Below are 25,372 nucleotides of genomic sequence, written 5' to 3'. Positions count from 1 at the left end.
AGTTGGTAGACATTTGAACCTGGGAAGAAATTGCTTCTATAACATGCTTCACAGTACAGTCACCCAGACAAATTTTGCCCTTTGGCAACATTATTTTATTGTTTAGGTGGGGATGATGTCGATAATTAATAGTAGTGCCTGACTGTCTCCTAAAGCCAAGGCTCATCACATCTTGACCATTTTGCCTAGTGTGGCCCTTGCCACAGACCGCAGATTCATAATGCAGAGATAGAGTTCCTAGATTTTCATACACTTGAAGACAAGTAGTTATATTCCATACATTGTGCTCAGAATGGGGAGGCAAGAAGTAGAGGACAAAGCTTTCCAATTTAAGAGCCTTCCACCCTGGAGTTATTATGTTCTTTATTTTTCTAATAGGCCAAATATAATTCTCTCTCTTTTTCATTTTCCCTGCATTCCTCACTCCCTTCCCCTTTCTTCTTTTGTAAGCACACACACACACACACACACACACACACACACACACACACATTTGTGGATGTGTTTGGGGTGTATATGGGTATACATACTTATGTGCTCACCATAGGTTTGCAATTGTCAGGGGAGAATGCTGTGTATCCTCTTCTATCATGCTCCATTTTAATCCCTGGAAACAGGTTCTTAGTGAATCTGAGGCCAGGGTGGCAGTCAGCAAGTCCTAGTGATTCTTCTATGTCAGCTCCCACAGTACTGGGGTGACAGGACTATGCCCTACCACATATGGCTTTTCATGTTGGTTCTGGGATCCAGTTAGGTTTTTATGCTTACATATCAAGTGCTCTTACATCCTGAGTCATCAGCCCAGTTCCAGGAACACCTTCTGGGCTAATGCGCCTATGGCTTAGATGAGAGTCCTGGATAAGCGTCACTAAGAAAGTCATTCCAGTTTCTCATGTTTTCGTTTGAGCTAGTTCTAACTATATAGTTTATAACTCACAGTAGTTCTCCTACTTCAACCTCACGCATATGCATGTCTTATTTACATTTTAAACATTTATTATTATTATTATTATTATTATGATGATGATGATGATGATGATGATGATGATGATGTTTTCATATGTGTGAGTGTGTTTATACATACTCCGGTAGGCCATAACATGCATATTGAGGTCAGTGAACGACCTTCAGAAGTTGACTCTCCTCTTCAATCTCTGGGTAGGAATCAAGGATCAAGATGAACTCAACAAGCTTGTAATGTTTTGTTTACTAATTTATCTTTCTAACTCCTTTATTTATAATTTTCAAAGAATTATGTTACTGTTTGTAAAATTATCTATCTATCTATCTATCTATCTATCTATCTATCTATCTACCTACCTACCTACCTACCTACCTACCTATCTATCTATCTATCTATCTATCTATCTATCTATCTATCTATCTATGTATCTATGTGTCTGTCTGTCTGTCTATCTACCTAGTGCTGTCAGTAAGTGCCAGGGATTAGGAATATTTAATGGAGCATGAGTAGCCTCATGATTTTCCCTGTCAGAACACTCATTAATTTCCAGTGCCTCCTCAGTTAGGGGTGGCACTCAATGAGCTCCTTCCAGTCCATGCTTGAATTGTTGTCTAGGTTGATCTTGTTCACATCTTGAGCACGTTATCACAATCATTGTGAGTTCTCTACATGCAGCTGTTCTGTTGTTCATGTCTGGAGGAATTCTGTTGCTGTCATCCACTAACGTTGGCTCTTAAAATCAATCCTACTGTTTCATCTACCATGATGATCCAGAAGCCCGGAGGAAAGGAGTATAATTCAGACATCCAATTAAGGGGCGAGTATTCTATACCATCCTATTCTCTACATCTTGATGAGATGTGAGTCTCTAATCATCATCAACTGAAAAAAAGACTCTTCTCGTGTGTGTGTGTGTGTGTGTGTGTGTGTGTGTGTGTGTGTGTGTAAGTAAGTGCAGGTGTATGAATGACATAGTGTACATATGGAGGTGAGAAAAATGTTTGGGGGTCATATATGTCCTTCCACAGTAGGATCTAAGAATGAGGCTCAAATTAGGCTTGAGGTTGTCACTGAACCATCGCATACACCCTCACATTGTCCATTTTAGTTTCTCTGTACAGGGTTTTTGTTTGTTTGTTTTGGGTTTTTTTGCATTTATTTGATGTATAAAACATCCCTTTTCCCCCCTACTCTCATTATCTGTAAAATGAGGCAAATTCGGGAATTTATGTCATATTTTGGTTGTAGAAGCAGACAAAATAATCCCTGTGATGTTCTTGGGGCAATGCCAGAGAGACTACCACCACTCCACACATAATTTATGCTGCTCACTACTGTCAGATCCAACACTGTCTTTGTCATCTGGCCTGATGATTAAACATTCAGCAGAGATAAACAGGCTTTAGACAAAATGAGCAGCTCAGCAAAGGCGAAAGAACAGGAAAGAGCTACTCTGTGAATAAACAACGAGAAGTTCCTTTCCTTGTGGATGTTTGATCAGGGTAAGTGACAGAAATGTTTGGCTAGCAACTAACGCAATTGTTTTCTTTCAGACAGAGAGTTATTAAGTGCCCATTTCATCGGGTAGACTATGCATCTCAAATGAGAATCCAATAGTGAGTTTCAGTATGCGTCATGAGTGTCTCTCCCATGAGAGTGAAGACGGAACAGTAGCCGCACTGTGCGGAGGACAGACCTGCTTTCTATTTGACTAGCAAGGCTTTCTCCCCTACTTTCCTTTTCAGATAAATGCATATTCTTGGGAAATCCATGGAAAGCCCCTTTCTTTGTAGGCTAGACTATTCTATGTCCTGTCGCTTACAGGGTCTCCCAGGCCACTTGCTGGAATGCAGAATCATATCCTCGTCTTGAGGGGTCTCACCCGTGATGAGTACAACCCGACAGTAAGCAGGGACTTCCCAAACGATAAAAATGGTTTTGATCCGGCTGTCGTGAGCCATTCACCAGTTTACCAGCAAAGTTTCCGTTCTTCAGGGCAGGGTTTCCAAACTGTAGTTGGACGGGCTCTGATTTTAGAAATTGTCTTGTTTGCTTTATGCCTTGGCACTGTGCTTTTGAAAGTAACGGATTCTCAAGCTCACTTCCTCTGACTCCCTTTTAGGGATGGAATCTGTAACCACTTTTTTTTCTTTTTGGAATGCTAGGGGTGGAAGGTAGTTCTTGCTGGAAGGGTTTCACATGGGAAGTCTGGGGGTTGATGATGTACAGTGGAGCATCTGCAAAGAGCTATTCTTACATTCAGGATGTAGTGACCAATACGCTGGCCTCGTATCAACTCCCTGGCCTACTTCTGAATGTAGTGTGAGATGGGTGTTTTAAATCACTTCCCTTGAAGTCAGAAAAAAATTCTACCCTTAGATTAAGAGGAAAATGATGGCAAATTTGGGAATAAAATTAATTTTTTTTCATCATACTTAGCCTTGGAGACACTGTGAGAAATGCCTTGTGGGGACTCAGAGTAGAAAGACTGGGCTCCAGATGCAGTCGAGTTGCCAAACACATTCCTGGCTCTGGATGGTCCACATGAGGCCATGCTACGCCACTTTCTTCCTCTGCAAGCTTGGAAATAATTAGAATAAGCAATGATTAGAATTAGCAATGTTCTTTAATTAGTAATAGTGTGTCAACATTGGTTCATTCCTCTTTCCAAACATACTCAATATATTATATAGGCATGATTTGAGATGTTAGGATGAATCTGATATTAGAGTCCTGATATAGGACTCTCTTTTTTGTGTGTTCAGTGTCCCTGTAAACCTAACATTTTTCTAAAATGTAAATTAAAGAAAAAATGGGGAGAAACCTCCAAAAATATCAGAAACCAACAGAACGAGAACTCAAGTCAGGCAAAGAAATGTGAAGTATATTTGTCAAGCTTTGCAAATTTGACTGGGAAGAATTAACACCATTTCTTCATAGTGTTTCTCTCACACACAAATCTAGGATCTTATAAGAAATTTATAGACTGGAGACCCATGGATGTAGACACATAAGAACTCACTGCTCATTTGTTTATTTCTTTCAAGGCCTCAAAGAAAGTGGTGGGGCAGAGACAAAGGATCTGCCTCATGTCCTCAGCTTTTTATAAAGACTAATTTTAATCTTGATTCATGGGTATGTGTATGTGTGAATGTATGCCATACTTGTGAGTGACTGGAGAGGTCAGAGGAAGATATCACATTCCCTGGGACCAGAGGTGCAGACATTTAGCTGTGAGATGCTGTACTTGGCTGTTGAGAACTAAATCACTATCTATGAAAGAGTAGGAACTAATATTAAGTGCTGAGTTATTTCAACAGCCCCAGGTCCAATTTCTGAGAAAGTTTGCTTTGGTGTGTTTTGTTGCCATTTTGATGAATCTTTCAGTGACCGTGTCTTGCTAATAAGGTACAATTTAAATTCCCTAGCAGTTCTCCAGAAACCTAAGGATCAGATCTTTGTAATATAGAATAATATATCAGTTTTCTATTGTTGTAATGGATCAACATAAACTTACAAGTTTAAGGCAATCAACATTTGTTTGCAGTTCTGAGATCACAACTCTAAAATCAAGGTGTGGTCAAAGATGCCTTCTTTTTTCCCCTTCAGGGTTAAGTCCATTTTCTCTGTCCTTTGAATATTTAGAACAGTGGTTATGGATCATGACTCCTTTGGGAGTGGGTCAAATGACCCTTTAACAGGGGTTGTTTATCAGATACTGACATTATGTTTCATAACGGTAGCAAAATTACAGTTATAAAGAAGTAACAAAGGTTTTAGGATTGAGGTTCACCAGAACATAAGGAACTGTATTAAAGGGTTGCAGCATTAGGAAGACTGAGAACCATTGGTCTAGAGGCTGCCTACATTCCTTGGTTTGTTATCTCTTCTTCACAATTCTCCAACCCCCTCATTTATTTTTCACATATCTACTTTTATTCTTTGATGCCCTATTGTTCCTCTGTCAGAACTCCATTGACAGCACTGGGCCCATAAAGACAGTCCAGGGTAATGCTCTGGTTTCAAAACCATTAATATGTCTAAATGATTCTAACCGTGATATCAAATAACATAGTTTCGAATTCTACTAAGTGTCTTGTGGACATTTTCTGGAGGGCATTATGTAGTCTGCTACAATTGTTCTGTCCATACTGCCTGCTATCTTCAAACTGTTTTCTCCTGTCACCCACGCTGAGCTCTTAGATCTATTGCTAAATGGGCATAGCCCATTATACAGAGAGGTCTGTTAAACTTCCACTTGACTAGTTTCCCACATCTTTACTAGTAATAATGTTGCATTTTGGAAAATGACAGTAGGTTGACTGTGAGTAGGTCATCTCCTGTCAGCTAATTTTATTCCACAGCTTCAGAGTCACCTGTAAAAAAACAAAGCAACAGCAACAAACAGATCATAGCAAATAATGCCAGTGTGCGAGTGAAATTAATAAGGACATTTATATACCACAAAGAGGACCACAGTTCAAGAGCCACCTCATAGCACCGATTTTCCCTTCAAGATAACTTTGATTTTAAATCTTGAATTTTAAGCTTCCATTAAGCTGAGTTAGTAGACTCTCCCAGAGATGGTGAAAATCACACCGGACATGGGCAGATGATGGCCTTCATCCTGTCACATTTGTCATGTTTTATGTGAACAGTCCAGATTCTTAGACGTTCATTACCATAAGGCTACTTCCTTTGAAACTCAGTGCACTCCATTGTGAATGAACACACAAAAATATTACTCTGGATGTTTGATAATGCTCTTGCCGTTTTACCTAAGGTTGCAGTTATCTCTACGTTTGCCTTGTCCCCTTTTACTATGTGTGGCTGCTATGGGTGATAGAGTCTCTGGTGGTACTCATCACTTGTGTCTATAAGGTTGTCTGGGGTAGTATAGCAATTAGGTGTTTGTGGGATGAAAGAACGAATGATGGATGGATGTTCATCATGGTTCTTCTGTGCTTACTCTCGATCACCACTTCATTGAGCAACTCACAGTGGAGCCTGGTTCCTTTTTGGTTTCTGTGTCAGCAGCTTACAAGAAGATATTGCACTTTCTCCTAATCCTCAGCAAATTCAGACTACTGATCAGTTTTGGTTTTGAATATTCCAGCAGTTCCAAAACGATGAACCCAAACACATCAGAGTCTGTCCTTTGCCAAACTCCAGAGGTAACGTGGCTCAATGTAACCTGAAAATCTGCCAGAAAGCTTTCAAATGTGAGCAAAGCATCTTTTTGTGTGCAGAATGCTAGAAGGTTGGCATTTCTGCCTGAAAGGTAGGATAGCCTAGGTATAGCAAACTGAAAAATGGTCAGGAATGAGTCTGCTTTATGGTCATCCCTAATTCTGTTTACAAAGCGAAATGAAAGCCTTAAAATCCAAGTCTCTATGAAGGACGCCAGTGCACTCCCCTGAGATGGCTGTTGCTTAATAACTCTGACTCTTTGGGCACTTTTAAATGAAGCTAACTTAAAAAGAATTTACTGGACCCAGAGAAATGATTAGTTTAAATTGAGTATGTATCCTGCTTGTGATACTGGGAGCTGACTGTAGGGCCTCAGCACTTTCAAAGGCTCTTTTCTGGACCACATCTCCAGATCTATCCCTTTTCCAATCGGTTTGTTTTTTGGCCCATGTTTCTTGATATAGGCTATCATGTAGGTCACCTTGGCCTCAACCTTGCTGTGTAGCTGAATTCTGGTTCTTACTTTCTTCACTTCCCAACAAGATATTAAAGACAGGAGCTTCAATGCTAGCAGCAAACTACCGAACTGAGAATAGGACCCCCTTGAGGGGAATTAGAGGAAGTATTGAAAGAGGTGAAGGAGCTTGCAACCCCATAAAACCAACAATGCCAACCAACCAGAGCTTCCAGGGACTAAACCACTACTGAAAGACTTTACATGGACTGACCTAGGGCTCCAACTGCATATGTAGCAGAGAATAGCTTTGTGGGGGCACCAGTGGAAGGGGAAGCCCTTGGTCCTGCCAAGGTTCAACATCCAGTGCAGTGGAATGTGGGAGGGCAATAAGGGGGATGTATAGGGGGAATACCTGCATGGGGGAGGGGGAGGGGGAGGGGGAGGGGGAGGGGGAGGGGGAGGGGGAGGGGAGGAGATGGGGGTTTCTGAACAGGAAACCGGGAAGGGGAATAACATTTGAAATGTAAGTAAAGAAATATATCTAATAAAAATTTTAAAAAAAGACAGGAGCTGTCACTATATGACTCAGGCTAGATGACATCAGTTATGTAGCTCAGGGAGATTGAGAATTGATAAGTCTACTGCCTTCACCTATTAAGTGTGGGGATTGGGGGCATGCACCACCACACCCAGAATTATCTTTATATTTTAAGATAATTTACCCAGTAGATGACATTGGATTAGAAATTGGAACCTTGGTTTTTCTCTAGTTATGTAAGCCTGAAAAGTTTATTCAACGTCATTTTTAATCTCAGATTTCTCATCAATAAAATAATGTAAGCAGGCTTGACAGCTAAATATTAGGTTGAGCTATATAGCAAGGATTTGATTACCTGAAAAGTGCTTTATGGAAGGTGAAATTGGTTTAAGGATTAAAAGCTCAGGTTTAGGGATAACTGAGAAAGAGGCCCAGATCTTGGCTCTGATACTTAAAGATGCTATAACCTTAGGCCAATTATTAACCTCTTCGTGAATAAATTTCTGTAGTAATAATTATGAGATTTGAGTTGTACATTTTTCTTGTGGTTTTTCACAAGTAAAGCAAATAACATAATCTATGCCCAGAGATTATTTTTTAGAAAGGTGTAGATTATCATCTTAAAAGGGTCTCTACTTTTTAAATATACAGGAGTGACAATGAAGTTTTTTTTTTTTCAGTTGTGAAAGTTGAATGCTTCTAGATTTTGAATTTTACTGTCTCTCCAAATTTCCTACAGTTTTGGTAAAGCAAAGATTAACTTTTCTAGCTGATGTCTTTAGTTACTCCAGACTGCTCACCAATCCCTTGCTCCTAGAACGGCATTTTCCTGTGTCTTCTTCATTCAGAGGAGCCGGCATCTCTCACTTAGGGACCTTTATCTCCTGGGATCTTAGTTCCTTCTCTCTCGGTGATTCTTTTTTCTTTTGAGTAACAGAACAAAGAGGAAGAAACATTTTTTTTCTCTACTTGACCACCACCAGCTACCTTTTTCTCTTTCCCTAGAAGCCAGAGCACACAACTCAGTTTAGAATCAAATTTGAGCTTCCACATTAACCTTTAAATGCTACCCCATTTCTTAGTAATGGCCATTTTGTTCCACACAGGGCAGCTTCTAGTTCTTAAAACTCCTTTCCCCTTTTTCCAGAACAAATGTTTGATAGCATATTAAGAAGAAATTTAATTTGGCACTTCAGACAACACAAAGGATGTTTTGTGTGTGTGAGCACATGCATAGGATCATTCACTGTGGCACAGACAGATCTCTCTAATTTTATGTGACCTTCAAATCGAGTTCATCAATGGATGAAACTTGTCTTTATTCTCTACTGGGACCAGCTGCACATCCCTGATACGAGAGACAAGTCAGCACCAAACAGAAGCATTTTCACTAAGTAAGCTCTGTGTGGAAACAGGCAGGTATTCTAAGAAATGCTTTGCTGTGCTGTGATGGCACATGATGTTTGGACCGAAGTTTCTCAGTATGGAATTAAAACATGACTTTGGTAGTCAGGATTTCCAAGCTGAAAGTCATGCTCCCTGAGCAAGTGAGATCATACCTGCCCCATCAGTGCCTTGCTAGGGAAAACCTTTTCTCTAAAGTAATACTTGATATTTACATTGATACATGTTCATAAACATTTTTACTTTATTACTATTTATTTTGCAAAAATTTAAGTCTTTATTTGAAATATACCTTGAAATAGGTACCCAGTTTTATAGATGTATAACTACACATCTAAGTATAAGTACATAAATATGTTTCAACATATATTTAATTAAAATAAGCGAACATCAAAAATACTTTTCTCATATGTCTTATCCTGATCTTAGGTCTGAGGAACCCTATTGTAAAAGGTCATGAAAAAGGCTAAGGAGTTAAACATGTATGTGGGTGAACATAGGGCAGTGATTTTTTTTTTATTAACTTGAGTATTTCTTATATACATTTCGGGTGTTATTCCCTTTCCCGGTTTCCGGGCAAACATCCCCTTCCCCCTTCCCCTTCCTTATAGGTGTTCCCTCCCGACCCTCCCCCCATTGCCGCCCTCCCCCCCACAGTCTAGTTCACTGGGTTAAGTCTTAGCAGGACCCAGGGCTTCCCCTTCCACTGGTGCTCTTACTAGGATATTCATTGCTACCTATGAGGTCAGAGTCCAGGGTCAGTCCATGTATAGTCTTTAGGTAGTGGCTTAGTCCCTGTAAGCTCTGGTTGCTTGTACATATGGGGTCTCGAGCCCCTTCAAGCCCTTCCAGTTCTTTCTCTGATTCCTTCAACGGGGGTCCTATTCTCAGTTCAGTGGTTTGCTGCTGGCATTCGCCTCTGTATTTGCTGTATTCTGGCTGTGTCTCTCAGGAGCGATCTATATCCGGCTCCTGTCGGTCTGCACTTCTTTGCTTCATCCATCTTGTCTAATTGGGTGGCTGTATATGTATGGGCCACATGTGGGGCAGGCTCTGAATGGTGTTCCTTCAGTCTCTGTTTTAATCTTTGCCTCTCCCTTCCCTGCCAAGGGTATTCTTTTTCCTCATTTAAAGAAGGAGTGAAGCATTCACATTTTGATCATCCGTCTTGAGTTTTGTTTGTTCTAGGGATCTAGGGTAATTCAAGCATTTGGGCTAAAAGCCACTTATCAATGAGTGCATACCATGTATGTCTTTCTGTGATTGGGTTAGCTCACTCAGGATGATATTTTCCAGTTCCAACCATTTGCCTACGAATTTCATAAACTCGTTGTTTTTGATAGCTGAGTAATATTCCATTGTGTAGATGTACCACATTTTCTGTATCCATTCCTCTGTTGAAGGGCATCTGGGTTCTTTCCATTTTCTGGCTATTATAAATAAGGCTGCGATGAACATAGTGGAGCACGTGTCTCTTTTATATGTTGAGGCATCTTTTGGGTATATGCCCAAGAGAGGTATAGCTGGATCCTCAGGCAGTTCAATGTCCAATTTTCTGAGGAACCTCCAGACTGATTTCCAGAATGGTTTTACCAGTCTGCAATCCCACCAACAATGGAGGAGTGTTGCTCTTTCTCCACATCCTCGCCAGCATCTGCTGTCACATGAGTTTTTGATCTTAGCCATTCTCACTGGTGTGAGGTGAAATCTCAGGGTTGTTTTGATCTGCATTTCCCTTATGACTAAAGATGTTGAACATTTCTTTAGGTGTTTCTCAGCCATTTGGCATTCCTCAGCTGTGAATTCTTTGTTTAGCTCTGAACCCCATTTTTAATAGGGTTATTTGTTTCCCTGCGGTCTAACTTCTTGAGTTCTTTGTATATTTTGGATATAAGGCCTCTATCTGTTGTAGGATTGGTAAAGATCTTTTCCCAATCTGTTGGTTGCCGTTTTGTCCTAACCACAGTGTCCTTTGCCTTACAGAAGCTTTGCAGTTTTATGAGATCCCATTTGTCAATTCTTGATCTTAGAGCATAAGCCATTGGTGTTTTGTCCAGGAAATTTTTTCCAGTGCCATGTGTTCCAGATGCTTCCCTAGTTTTTCTTCTATTAGTTTGAGTGTGTCTGGTTTGATGTGGAGGTCCTTGATCCACTTGGACTTAAGCTTTGTACAGGGTGATAAGGATGGATCGATCTGCATTCTTCTATATGTTGCCCTCCAGTTGAACCAGCACCATTTGCTGAAAATGCGATCTTTTTTCCATTGGATGGTTTTGGCTCCTTTGTCAAAAATCAAGTGACCATAGGTGTGTGGGTTCATTTCTGGGTCTTCAATTCTATTCCATTGGTCTATCTGTCTGTCTCTGTACAAATACCATGCAGTTTTTATCACTATTGCTCTGTAATACTGCTTGAGTTCAGGGATAGTGATTCCCCCTGAAGTCCTTTTATTGTTGAGGATAGCTTTAGCTATCCTGGGTTTTTTGTTATTCCAGATGAATTTGCAAATTGTTCTGTCTAACTCTTTGAAGAATTGGATTGGTATTTTGATGGGGATTGCATTGAATCTGTAGATTGCTTTTGGTAAAATGGCCATTTTTACTATATTAATCCTGCCAATCCATGAGCATGGGAGATCTTTCCATCTTCTGAGGTCTTCTTCAATTTCTTTCCTCAGTGTCTTGAAGTCCTTATTGTACAGATCTTTTACTTGCTTGGATAATGTCACACCGAGGTACTTTATATTATTTGGGTCTATTATGAAGGGTGTCGTTTCCCTAATTTCTTTCTCAGCTTGTTTCTCTTTTGTATAGAGGAAAGCAACTGATTTATTTCAGATAATTTTATACCCAGCCACTTTGCTGAAGTTGTTTATCAGCTTTAGTAGTTCTCTGGTGGAACTTTTGGGATCACTTAAATATACTATCATATCATCTGCAAATAGTGATATTTTGACCTCTTCTTTTCCGATCTGTATCCCCTTGATCTCCTTTTGTTGTCTGATTACTCTGGCTAGAACTTCAAGAACTATATAGAATAAGTAGGGAGAGAGTGGGTAGCCTTGTCTAGTCCCTGATTTTAGTGGGATTGCGTCAAGTTTCTCTCCATTTAGTTTAATGTTAGCAACTGGTTTGCTGTATATGGCTTTTACTATGTTTAGATATGGGCCTTGAATTCCTATTCTTTCCAGGACTTTTATCATGAAGGGGAGTTGAATTTTGTCAAATGCTTTCTCAGCATCTAATGAAATGATCATGTGGATCTGTTCTTTCAGTTTGTTCATATAATGGATCACGTTGATGGTTTTCCGTATATTAAACCATCCCTGCATGCCTGGGATGAAGCCTACTTGATCATGGTGGATGATTGTTTTGATGTGCTCTTGAATTCGGTTTGCCAGAATTTTGTTCAGTATTTTTGTGTCGATATTCATAAGGGAAATTGGTCTGAAGTTCTCTTTCTTTGTTGGGTCTTTGTGTGGTTTAGGTATAAGAGTAATTGTGGCTTCGTAGAAGGTATTAGGCAGTGCTCCATCTGTTTCAATTTTGTGGAATAGTTTGGATAATATTGGTATGAGGTCTTCTATGAAGGTTTGATAGAATTCTGCACTAAACCTGTCTGGACCTGGGCTATTTTTGGTTGGGAGAACTTTAGTGACTGCTTCTATTTCCTTAGGAGTTATCGGGTTGTTTAACTGGTTTATCTGTTCCTGATTTAACTTCGATACCTGGTATCTGTCTAGGAAATTGTCCATTTCCTGAAGATTTTCAAGTTTTGTTGAATATAGGTTTTTATAGTAAGATCTGATGATTTTTTGAATTTCCTCTGAATCTGTAGTTATGTCTCCCTTTTCATTTCTGATTTTGTTAATTTGGACGCACTCTCTGTGTCCTCTCGTTAGTCTGGCTAAGGGTTTATCTATCTTGTTGATTTTCTCAAAGAACCAACTTTTGGTTCTGTTGATTCTTTCTATGGTCCTTTTTGTTTCTACTTGGTTGATTTCAGCTCTGAGTTTGATTATTTCCTGCCTTCTACTCCTCCTGGGTGTATTTGCTTCTTTTTGTTCTAGAGCTTTTAGGTGTGCTGTCAAGCTGCTGACATATGCTCTTTCCTGTTTCTTTCTGCAGGCACTCAGCGCTATGAGTTTTCCTCTTAGTACAGCTTTCATTGTGTCCCATAAGTTTGGGTATGTTGTGCCTTCATTTTCATTAAATTCTAAAAAGTTTTTAATTTCTTTCTTTATTTCTTCCTTGACCAGGTTATCATTGAGTAGAGCATTGTTCAATTTCCTCGTATATGTGGGCATTCTTCCCTTATTGTTATTGAAGACCAGTTTTAGGCCTTGGTGGTCCGATAGCACGCATGGGATTATTTCTATCTTTCTGTACCTGTTGAGGCCCGTTTTTTGACCAATTATATGGTCAATTTTGGAGAAAGTACCATGAGGAGCTGAGAAGAAGGTATATCCTTTTGCTTTAGGATAGAATGTTCTATAAATATCCTTTAAGTCCATTTGGCTCATGACTTCTCTTAGTCTGTCGACATCACTGTTTAATTTCTGTTTCCATGATCTGTCCATTGATGAGAGTGGGGTTTGAAATCTCCCATTATTATTGTGTGAGGTGCAATGTGTGTTTTGAGCTTTAGTAAGGTTTCTTTTACGTATGTAGGTGCCCTTGTATTTCGGGCATAGATATTTAGGATTGAGAGTTCATCTTGGTGGATTTTTCCTTTGATGAATATGAAGTGTCCTTCCTTATCTATTTTGATGACTTTTAGTTGAAAATTGATTTTATTTGATATTAAAATGGCTACTCCAGCTTGCTTCTTCTGACCATTTGCTTGGAATGTTGTTTTCCAGCCTTTCACTCTGAGGTAGTGTCTGTCTTTGTCTCTGAGGTGTGTTTCCTGTAGGTAGCAGAATGCAGGGTCCTCGTTGCGTATCCAGTTTGTTAATCTATTTCTTTTTATTGGGGAGTTGAGGCCATTGATGTTGAGAGATATTAAGGAATAGTGATTATTGCTTCCCGTTTTATTCATATTTGGATGTGAGGTTATGTTTGTGTGCTTTCATTCTCTTTGTTTTGTTGCCAAGACGATTAGTTTCTTGCTTCTTCTAGGGTATAGCTTGCCTCCTTATGTTGGGCTTTACCATTTATTATCCTTTGTAGTGCTGGATTTGTAGAAAGATATTGTGTAAATTTGGTTTTGTCATGGAATATCTTGGTTTCTCCATCAATGTTAATTGAGAGTTTTGCTGGATACAGTAACCTGGGCTGGCCTTTGTGTTCTCTTAGGGTCTGTATGACATCAGTCCAGGATCTTCTGGCCTTCATAGTTTCTGGCGAGAAGTCTGGTGTGATTCTGATAGGTCTCCCTTTATATGTTACTTGACCTTTTTCCCTTACTGCTTTTAATATTCTTTCTTTATTTTGTGCATTTGGTGTTTTGACTATTATGTGATGGGAGATGTTTCTTTTCTAGTCCAATCTATTTGGAGTTCTGTAGGCTTCTTGTATGTCTATGGGTATCTCTTTTTTTAGGTTAGGGAAGTTTTCTTCTATGATTTTGTTGAAGATATTTACTGGTCCTTTGAGCTGGGAGTCTTCACTCTCTTCTATACCTATTATCCTTAGGTATGATCTTCTCATTGAGTCCTGGATTTCCTGTATGTTTTGGACCAGTAGCTTTTTCTGCTTTACATTATCTTTGACAGTTGAGTCAATGATTTCTATGGAGTCTTCTGCTCCTGATATTCTCTCTTCCATCTCTTGTATTTTGTTGGTGATGCTTGTATCTACAGCTCCTTGTCTCTTCTTTTTGTTTTCTATATCCAGGGTTGTTTCCATGTGTTCTTTCTTGATTGCTTCTATTTCCATTTTTAATTCCTTCAACTGTTTGATTGTGTTTTCCTGGAATTCTTTCAGGGATTTTTGCGATTCCTCTCTGTAGGCTTCTACTTGTTTATTAATGTTTTCCTGTGTTTCCCTAAGGGAGTTCTTCATGTCTGTCTTGAAGTCCTCCAGCATCATGATCAAATATGATTTTGAAACTAGATCTTGCTTTTCTGGTGTGTTTGGATATTCCTTGTGTGTTTTGGTGGGAGAATTGGGCTCCGATGATGCCATGTAGTCTTGGTTTCTGTTGCTTGGGATCTTGTGCTTACCTCTCGCCATCAGATTATCTCTAGTGTTACTTTGTTCTGCTATTTCTGACAGTGGCTAGACTGTCCTATAAGCCTGTGTGTCAGGAGTGCTGTAGACCTGTTTTCCTCTCTTTCAGTCAGTTATGGGGACAGAGTGTTCTACTTTCGGGCGTGTAGTTTTTCCTATCTACAGGTCTTCAGCTGTTCCTGTGGGCCTGTGTCTTGAGTTCACCAGGCAGCTTTCTTGCAGCAGAAAAGTTGGTCTTACCTGTGGTCCTAGAGGCTCAAGTTCGCTCGTGGGGTGCTGCCCAGCGGCTCTCTGTAGCGGCAGCGACCAGGAAGATATGCGCTGCCCCTTCTGGGAGCTTCAGTGCACCAGGGTTCCAGATGGCCTTTGGTGTTTTCCTCTGGCGTCCGAGATGTGTGTGCAGAGAGCAGTCTCTTCTGGTTTCCCAGGCTTGTCTGCCTCTCTGAAGGTTTAGCTCTCCCTCCCACGGGATTTGGGTGCAGAGAACTGTTTATCCGGTCTGTTTCCTTCAGGTTCCCGCGGTGTCTCAGGCAGGGGTCCTGCCGCTCCTGGGCCCTCCCCCACGGGAGCCCAGAGGCCTTATACAGATTCCTCTTGGGCCAGGGATGTGGGCAGTGGTGGGCAGTGTTGGTGGTCTCTTCTGCTCTGCATCCTCAGGAGTGCCCACCTGACCAGGCGCATGTGTCTCTCTCTCACGGGGTCTGGGCAGGACAGTGATTTAAGGAAGGCGACTTTCTATTGGTCATACTTAAATTTTGCTTCAACCCCCATATTAAATAATCACCAAACATTACTTTTAGAAACAGTAGTTTTTCCTACTTCGCATGGAAATAAGGTGTAATTACAGAGTCATCTTGATGAGTCACTATGGAGCCAGGGCTGTGTTTATTCAGATCCCAGTAATCCTACTTGCTAACTTAGGACAGGTTGTTTCATATGACTGGTCCTCAGTCTTCTCATCTGAAAATGGGGACGAGGATGGTGCTGACCTCAGAGGGCTGCTGCAAGAGAAATCGAGATCATGAGATGTGCACCCAGGAAGGCAGTGGGAGACTTCTGTAAGAGAAAGTTCCTCATATCACAGCCGGGTCAATCAGTTGTGACAGGGGAAAGGCTCCAATGCAGTGTGCTGTACTGCAATCTTCACACTGTTTAGAACATAGACTTCAGTAAACCTTAGCTGTAGTTGAGACAGTTCTTAAGCTTACCTTTGGAACCAGAACAAAATGTATTTCACTTAGTGAGGTTGGGACTAATGTTTCAGAAAATGATCATTGAGGCTGAAAAGTTAGACATTAAAAGCAGATCAAGGCACTCCCTGCCTCCAGCTCACTGCTCCCAAACCCCGTGGAAGAGAGAGCTCACCGCCAAGACAGGTGGGTACTCCTGAGACTGCAGAGCGGAAGAGACCACCAACACTGCCCACCCCTGCCCACATCCCTGGCCCAAGAAGAAACTGTATACGGCCTCTGGGTTCCCTTGGATAAGGGCACAGGAGCTGCAAATCCACTGCGTCTGAGACACCGCTGGACCCTGAAGGGACTAAACAGTTCTCTGCACCCAAAACCCGTGGGATGGAGAGCCAAACCTTCATAGAGGCAGACACGCCTGGGAAACCAGAAGAGACTACACTCTGCCCACATCTCTGACTCCAGAGGAAAACATCAAATGCCATCTGGAACCCTGGTGCACGGAAGCTCCCGCAAAGGGAAGCGCAGATCTTCCTGGTTGCTGCCACCACGGAGAGCTCATAAGCAACACCCCACGAGCAAACTTGAGCCTCGAGACCACAGGTAAGACAAACCTTCCTGCTCCAAGCGACCTGCCTGATGAACTGAAGACACAGGCGCACAGGAACAGCTGAAGACCTGTAGATAGGAAAAACTACATGCCTGAAAGTAGAACACTCTGTCTGGCTGAAAGAAAACAGGTAAACAGGTCTACAGCACTCCTGACACGCAGGCTTATAGGACAGTCTAGCCACTGTCAGAAATAGCAGAACAAAGTAACACTAGAGATAATCTGATGGTGAGAGGTAAGCGCAGGAACCCAAGCAACAGAAACCAAGACTACATGGCATCATTGGAGCCCAATTCTCCCACCAAAGCAAACACAAAATATCCAAACACACCAGAAAAGCAAGATCTAGTTTCAAAATCATATTTGATCATGATGCTGGAGGACTTCAAGAAAGACATGAAGAACTCCCTTAGAGAAACACAGGAAAACATAAATAAACAAGTAGAAGCCTACAGAGAGGAATCACAAAAATCCCTGAAAGAATTCCAGGAAAACAATCAAACAATTGAAGGAATTAAAAATGGAAATAGAAGCAATCAGGAAAGAACACATGGAAACAACCCTAGCTATAGAAAACCAAAGGAAGAGACAAGGAGCCTTGGATACAAGCATCACCAACAGAATACAAGAGATGGAAGAGAGAATCTCAGGAGCAGAAGATTCCATAGAAATCATCAACTCAACTGTCAAAGATAATGTAAAGCGGAAAAAGCTACTGGTCCAAAACATACAGGAAATCCAGGACTCAAATAGAAGATCAAACCTAAGGATAATAGGTATAGAAGAGAGTGAAGACTCCCAGCTCAAAGGACCAGTAAATATCTTCAACAAAATCATAGAAGAAAACTTCCCTAACCTAAAAAAAGAGATACCCATAGGCATACAAGAAGCCCACAAACTACAAATAGATTGGACCAGAAAAGAAACACCTCCCATCACATAATAGTCAAAACACCAAATGCACAAAATAAAGAAAGAATATTAAAAGCAGTAAGGGAAAAAGGTCAAGTAACATGTAAAGGCAGACCTATCAGAATCACACCAAACTTTTCTCCAGAGACTATGAAAGCCAGAAGATCCTGGACAGATGTCATACAGACCCTAAGAGAACACAAATGCCAGCCCAGGTTACTGTATCCTGCAAAACTCTCAATTGACATTGATAGAGAAACCAAGACATTCCATGACAAAACCAAATTTACACAATATCTTTCTACAAATCCAGCACTACAAAGGATAATAAATGGTAAAGCCCAACAGAAGGAGGCAAGCTACACCCTAGAAAAAGCAAGAAACTAATCGTCTTGGCAACAAAACAAGGAGAAGAAAAGCACACAAACATAACCTCATATCCAAATATGAATATGACAGGAAGCAATAATCACTATTCCTTAATATATCTCAAGGTCAATGGTTTTAGCTCCCCAATAAAAAGACATAGATTAACAAACTGGATACGCAATGAGGACCCTGCATTCTGCTGCCTACAGGAAACACATCTCAGAGACAAAGACAGACACTACCTCAGAGTGAAAGGTTGGAAATCAACTTTCCAAGCAAATGGTCAGAAGAAGCAAGCTGGAGTAGCCATTCTAATATCAAATAAAATCAATTTTCAACTAAAAGTCATCAAAATAGATAAGGAAGGACACTTCATATTCATCAAAGTCAAAATCCACCAAGATGAACTCTCAATCCTAAATATCTATGCCCCAAATACAAGGGCACCTACATATGTAAAAGAAACCTTACTAAAGCTCAAAACACACATTGCACTTCACACAATAATAATAGGAGATTTCAACATCCCACTCTCATCAATTGAAACAGAAATTAAACGAGACGTAGACAGACTAAGAGAAGTCATGAGCCAAATGGACTTAACATATATTTATAGAACATTCTATCCTAAAGCAAAAGGATATACCTTCTTCTCAGCTCCTCATGGTACTTTCTCCAAAATTGACCATATAATTGGTCAAAAAACGGGCCTCAACAGGTACAGAAAGATAGAAATAATCCCATGCGTACTATCGGACCACCATGGCCTAAAACTGGTCTTCAATAACAATAAGGGAAGAACGCCCACATATAGGTGGAAGTTGAACAATGCTCTACTCAATGATAACCTGGTCAAGGAAGAAATAAAGAATGAAATTAAAGACTTCTTAGAATTTAATGAAAATGAAGCTACAACATACCCAAACTTATGCAACACAATGAAAGCTGTGCTAAGAGGAAAAGTCATAGATCTGAGTGCCTGCAGAAAGAAACAGGAGAAAGCATATATCAGCAGCTTGACAGCACACCTAAAAGCTCTAGAACAAAAAGAAGCGAATACACCCAGGAGGAGTAGAAGGCAGGAAATAATCAAACTCAGAGCTGAAATCAGCCAAGTAGAAACAAAAAGGACCATAGAAAGAATCAACAGAATCAAAAGTTGGTTCTTTGAGAAAATCAACAAGATAGATAAACCCTTAGCCAGACTAACGAGAGGACACAGAGAGTGTGTCCAAATTAACAAAATCAGAAATGAAAAGGGAGACATAACTACAGATTCAGAGGAAATTCAAAAAATCATCAATTCTTACTATAAAAGCCTATATTCAACAAAACTTGAAAATCTTCGGGAAATGGACAATTTCCTAGACAGACACCAGGTACCGAAGTTAAATCAGGAACAGATAAACCAGTTAAACAACCCGATAACTCCTAAGGAAATAGAAGCAGTCACTAAAGTTCTCCCAACCAAAAATAGCCCAGGTCCAGACGGGTTTAGTGCAGAATTCTATCAAACCTTCATAGAAGACCTCATACCAATATTATCCAATCTCTTTCACAAAATTGAAACAGATGGAGCACTACCGAATACCTTCTACGAAGCCACAATTACTCTTATACCTAAACCACACAAAGACCCAACAAAGAAAGAGAACTTCAGACCAATTTCCCTTATGAATATCGACGCAAAAATACTCAATAAAATTCTGGCAAACCGAATCCAAGAGCACATCAAAATAATCATCCACCATGATCAAGTGGGCTTCATCCCAGGCATGCAGGGATGGTTTAATATAAGGAAAACCATCAACGTGATCCATTATATAAAAAAACTGAAAGAACAAAACCACATGATCATTTCATTAGATGCTGAGAAAGCATTTGACAAAATTCAACACCCCTTCATGATTAAAGTCCTGGAAAGAATAGGAATTCAAGGCCCATACCTAAACATAGTAAAAGCCATATACAGCAAACCAGTTGCTAACATTAAACTAAATGGAGAGAACCTTGAAGCAATCCCACTAAAATCAGGGACTAGACAAGGCTGCCCACTCTCTCCCTACTTATTCAATATAGTTCTTGAAGTTCTAGCCAGAGCAATCAGACAACAAAAGGAGGTCAAGGGGATACAGATCGGAAAAGAAGAAGTCAAAATATCACTATTTGCAGATGATATGATAGTATAGTTAAGTGATCCCAAAAGTTCCACCAGAGAACTACTAAAGCTGATAAACAACTTCAGCAAAGTGGCTGGGTATAAAATTAACTCAAATAAATCAGAAGCCTTCCTCTACACAAAAGAGAAACAAGCCGAGAAAGAAATTAGGGAAACGACACCCTTCATAATAGACCCAAACAATACAAAGTACCTCGGTGTGACTTTAACCAAGCAACTAAAGGATCTATACAATAAGAACTTCAAGGCTCTGAAGAAAGAAATTGAAGAAGACCTCAGAAGATGGAAAGATCTCCCATGCTCATGGATTGGCAGGATTAATATAGTAAAAATGGCCATTTTACCAAAAGCGATCTACAGATTCAATGCGATCCCCATCAAAATACCAATCCAATTCTTCAAAGAGTTAGACAGAACAATTTGCAAATTCATCTGGAATAACAAAATTCCCAGGATATCTAAAACTATTCTCAGCAATAAAACAACTTCAGGCGGAATCACTATCCCTGAACTCAAGCAATATTACAGAGCAATACTAATAAAAACTGCATGGTATTGGTACAGAGATAGACAGATAGACCAATGGAATAGAATTGAAGACCCAGAAATGAACCCACACTTCTTTGATTTTTGACAAAGGAGCCAAAACCATTCAATGGAAAAAAGATAGCATTTTCAGCAAATGGTGCTGGTTCAACTGGAGGTCAACATGTAGAAGAATAGAAATCGATCCATGCTTATCACCCTGTACAAAGCTTAAGTCCAAGTGGATCAAGGACCTCCACATCAAACCAGATACACTCAAACTAATAGAAGAAAAACTAGGGCAGCATCTCGAACATACGGGCACTGGAAATGATTTCCTGAACAAAACAACAATGGTTTATGGTCTTAGATCAAGAATCGACAAATGGGATCTCATAAAACTACAAAGCTTCTGTAAGGCAAAGGACACTGTGGTTAGGACAAAACAGCAACCAACAGATTGGGAAAAGATCTTTACCAATCCTACAACAGATAGAGGCCTTATATCCAAAATATACAAAGAACTCAAGAAGTTAGACCGCAGGGAAACAAGTAACCCTATTAAAAAATGGTGTTTAGAACTAAACAAAGAATTCACAGCTGAGGAATGCCGAATGGCTGAGAAACACCTAAAGAAATGTTCAACATCTTTAGTCATAAGGGAAATGCAAATCAAAACAACCCTGAGATTTCACTTCACACCAGTGAGGATGGGTAAGATCAAAAACTCAGGTGACAGCAAATGCTGGACAGCAAAGGCGAGGATATGGAGAAAGAGGAACACTCCTCCATTGTTGCTGGGTTTGCAGACTGGTACAACCATTCTGGAAATCAGTCTGGAGGTTCCTCAGAAAATTTGACATTAAACTACCTGAGGACCCAGCTATACCTTTCTTTGGCATATACCCAAAAGATGCCCCAACATATAACAAAGACACATGCTCCACTATGTTCATAGCAGCCTTATTTATAATAGTCAGAAGCTGGAAAGAACCCAGATGCCCTTCAACAGAGGAATGGATACAGAAAATGTGGTATATCTACACAATGGAATATTCCTCAGCTATCAAAAACAATGACTTTATGAAATTCGTAGGCAAATGTTTGGAACTGGAAAATATCATCCTGAGTAAGGTAACCCAATCACAGAAAAACACACGTGGTATGCACTCATTGATAAGTGGCTATTAGCCCAAAAGCTTGAATTTCCCTAGATGCCTAGAATACATGAAACTCAAGAAGGATGATCAAAATGTAAATGTTTCACTCCTTTTTTAAAAGGGGAACAAGAATACCCTTGGCAGGGAATAGAGAGGCAAAGATTAAAACAGACACAGAAGGAACACCCATTAAGAGCCTGCCCCACATGTGGCCCATACATATACAGCCACCCAATTAGACAAGATGGATGAAGCAAAGAAGTGCAGGCCTAGAGGAACCGGATGTAGATCTCTCCTGTGAGACACAGCCAGAATACAGCAAATACAGAGTTGAATGCCAGCAGCAAACCACTGAACTGAGAACAGGACCCCCGTTGAAGGAATCAGAGAAAGAACTGGAAGAACTTGAAGGGGCTCGAGACCCCTTATGAACAACAATGCCAACCAACCAGAGCTTCCAGGGACTAAGCCACTACCTAAAGACTATACATGGACTGACCCTGGGCTCCAACCTCATAGGTAGCAATGAATAGCCTAGTAAGATCACCAGTGGAAGGGGAAGCCCTGGGTCCTGCTAAGACTGAACCCCCAGTGATCGTGATTTTTGGGGGGATTGCGGCAATGGACGGAGGATGGGGAGGGGAACACCCATAGAGAAGGGGAGGGGGAGGTGATGTTTGCCTGGAAACCGGGAAAGGGAATAACATTTGAAATGTAAATAAGAAATACTCAAGTTAATAAAAAAAAAAAAGAAAAAAAAGAAAAGAAAAGCAATCAACTTGCATCAGGGGGTGGCAGAAGTGAAGGTGAGGTGGACAGATTAAAAAAAAAAAGACAATCAGAGTTAATAGGACAGAGCAGGTGTGACATTGGAAATACTACAATTTTTAATGGGAAATGATACAGCATGTCTGGTTTATAGGAGGAGCAGCTTATTGAGGATGGAACCAATGGCCACAGGAATTCTAGGCAGCTGCTCTACCCTGAATACATCACCAACCCTAACATAAGTTTGAGATTTGGAGTCCACGGGATGAGACGTTCCCTGACAATGGTAATCTGGAAAATCAGTTAAAGTGGGGAAGGCTCTGAGTATCTTTTTATTTATTTGGCTGTCCTGATTGCAATAAATGCTAACATTTTTGAGGAGGAGACTGCCAAAAAGAACAATTGAAAAATATTATTGACCTTGAAAGTCACTGTCCCTTGCTTTGGCAGCCATATTCAATGAGCAATCAATCAGTCCTTGGACACCAAGCAGGTGTTTGTACTTTGAGGACCTCAGGAGAGTAGACAAGGTCTTGAAACATACATTTAAAGACAAAGGTAACAAATCTATTTAAGATATATCAGAAAGGGAAAATGAAATCACCCTGTTAAATATGATATTCAACATATTGTCATATCGACTTGTTACTGAGGACCTGAGACCTCTCCACCAGAATTAAAAACAACTAGGTCCATACATTCCTGGTGGTTGATCATGTTTGGAAGAGACGCTCAAGGACAGGGAAGACTCGGGACTATTTTATACCAATGAGGTGCAGGTGAACTGATATAACAGAAATGCCAAGCACACAGCATGAAAGAAGAAATAGGTCTGCTTTGAAAGAGCATGGGGTGACTGCACTTAGTCTTCAGGATTAAGCCTGGTGATTAAAGTGGTCTTTCTAGCATGGAGTCCTTTGTGATGATTCCCAATCTTCCAGGCCCTTCAGAGGTGTGGTGGGATTAGTTCTGTGAGTAGGCAAGCAGGATCAGCTATGAGAGGGTTTCTCAGAGCTTGCTGCTTTTATCTCTCAAGCTTCATGGTGGTTTCCACTCTGTTGCCTGTCCTGGATCTTAGAGGGAAAATAAGGTTCTGGATACTATTCAGGAGACTGAAAAATCAGAATTGTGCTTAATTTAGAATTAAAATAACATTAGAGAATAAAATAGTTCTAATTATTTATAGCTATAGCTTGAATTCACTCTAAAGCTCTGTGTGTTGAGGATTTGTTCCCCAAAATATCACTGGGAGACTGTAGACTTTTAGGAATCAGAGCCATGGGAGTTGTTATATCATTTAGGGTATTTTGACAGGATTTGTGGGGCTTTGGCCTCTTCTCTTTGTTTCTTGTTCTATTTTCATTATATACCCCCTATAGTTGCCACTTAGCATGCATATCAGATAACCAAACAACCTGTATCTGCAGTAGAACCTTTGTTTTCTCTAGAGAGTTCTTACTGTTACAACGACAGGCAGACAATCACTTTCACATTAAAAAGAACCAGTTACAGCATAACTTTAGAGCTAAGGAAGCAACGCAGTGTCCTGAGATGAAGTGGCTTTGTTTCCTCTAGAACTATTTAACGTAATGAAAAGGTGAGCCCCTGGATACCTAAAATGGTGAAATAAATATGCTGACATCAAGAACAACAATATCTTCCCAGCATATCTTTTCATTATTTGCAGGCTTACTTTATTGCGGAGTTACTGTGTTGTGAACAGTCTTCAATTACCTCATGGGCCATTTGCAAAGAGTCTAAGAGACTAAGACATATGCATTCTTTTGTTTCCTGGTCTGGAGAGTTGTCTATCCATTTTTATTTATTTGTGACATCTTTCTTCCATTAAAGAATTTTAATGAATTTAATGTATGTGTGGTGTGTTTATATCATGTGTACACTCCTTTTCTCCTCTTCAGTTCCTCCGGTGAGAAGCATGACTTTTTCTTAATTATTATTGTTTTACACACACACACACACACACACACGCACCCGAGTCCATTTGTAGTTGCCTCTTTGTATTTGTGTTTTTGGATGACCCCGTGGGATTGGATAATCTATCAGGGTGTTTGTCCTTTTGAAAGACTGAGTTTGCTATTCTTACCAACTATTGATTTCCTGTACTTCTTCATTGAGTGGTAGGACCTTGCAAATTTTCCATGCACGTTGTCATGCCAACCAGTCATCATTGTGCAGACCTTGTTTAGGTCATGATGCTAGTGATATTTCACGCATAGATACAGCTTCCTTGTGGTGTTTATAAGACACTATCAAGCAGCAGATAATCTAATTCTCCTACTCTTACAATCATGACACACCTTCTTCCCTGATTTTCCCTGCGTGTTATATGTAGGGATTAAATTACTGCTGTATGTGTTGGGCATCTGATAGTTACTTATTCCTTGCATGGGAGTTTCACTTTCCCATTGGTATAAGGATAAGTATTTGGACTACAGTTAGAAATTCTCTTTGTTTAGGAAAATGGCAACTAATGTTCTCCTCTCAGGTCTATGACCATTTCAGTCACGGGTGGATATAAAAGTTTGTACTATCAGGCATTGATTCCCTCTTGTTGAGCAGATGTCAAATCCAATCATATAACACTTGGTACTCCAAAGTTAAAAGTGATATTATTGTCCCATTGTGGATATACTTCCGGGCTGGTTGTTTTATGGTTCATAGGAGTTAGAGCTGAGTAATTCCATTTAGTCCATTCACAGCTTACATATCATTCTGGTCCTCAAAAAGATGTATCCAAGTCAGTTACCCCTTTATTCTTCACAACCCTATGTCTAAAATATGTGGAGTCCTCAGCAAAAGGATCTTACCTTTGGAATTACTGGAGGCAAGGAAAGGCAATGACAGCAACCTATATTGTCTTATTTGAGGAATGAGGGAACTGAGGACAGGAAGAGGTCTGCTAGGCCATGGAT

General features: G+C 40.3%; 1 long non-coding RNA gene across 1 annotated transcript in view; it reads left to right on the top strand.

Annotated features, from left to right (window-relative positions):
* The first annotated feature begins 2,348 nt into the window (after positions 1–2,348).
* The window catches only part of LOC134479730 (uncharacterized), a 291,954-nt gene continuing 268,930 nt past the window's right edge, over positions 2,349–25,372 (top strand). The window contains exon 1 of the long non-coding RNA XR_010053398.1: positions 2,349–2,466. This is a non-coding gene — a long non-coding RNA (uncharacterized LOC134479730). The remainder of the gene's footprint in view (positions 2,467–25,372) is intronic.

Source organism: Rattus norvegicus, chromosome 7, assembly GCF_036323735.1.
Source record: "Rattus norvegicus strain BN/NHsdMcwi chromosome 7, GRCr8, whole genome shotgun sequence".
Lineage (NCBI taxonomy): Eukaryota > Metazoa > Chordata > Mammalia > Rodentia > Muridae > Rattus > Rattus norvegicus.
Note: the sequence above shows the minus strand (reverse complement) of the source record. Positions and strands in the feature narration are given on the sequence as shown.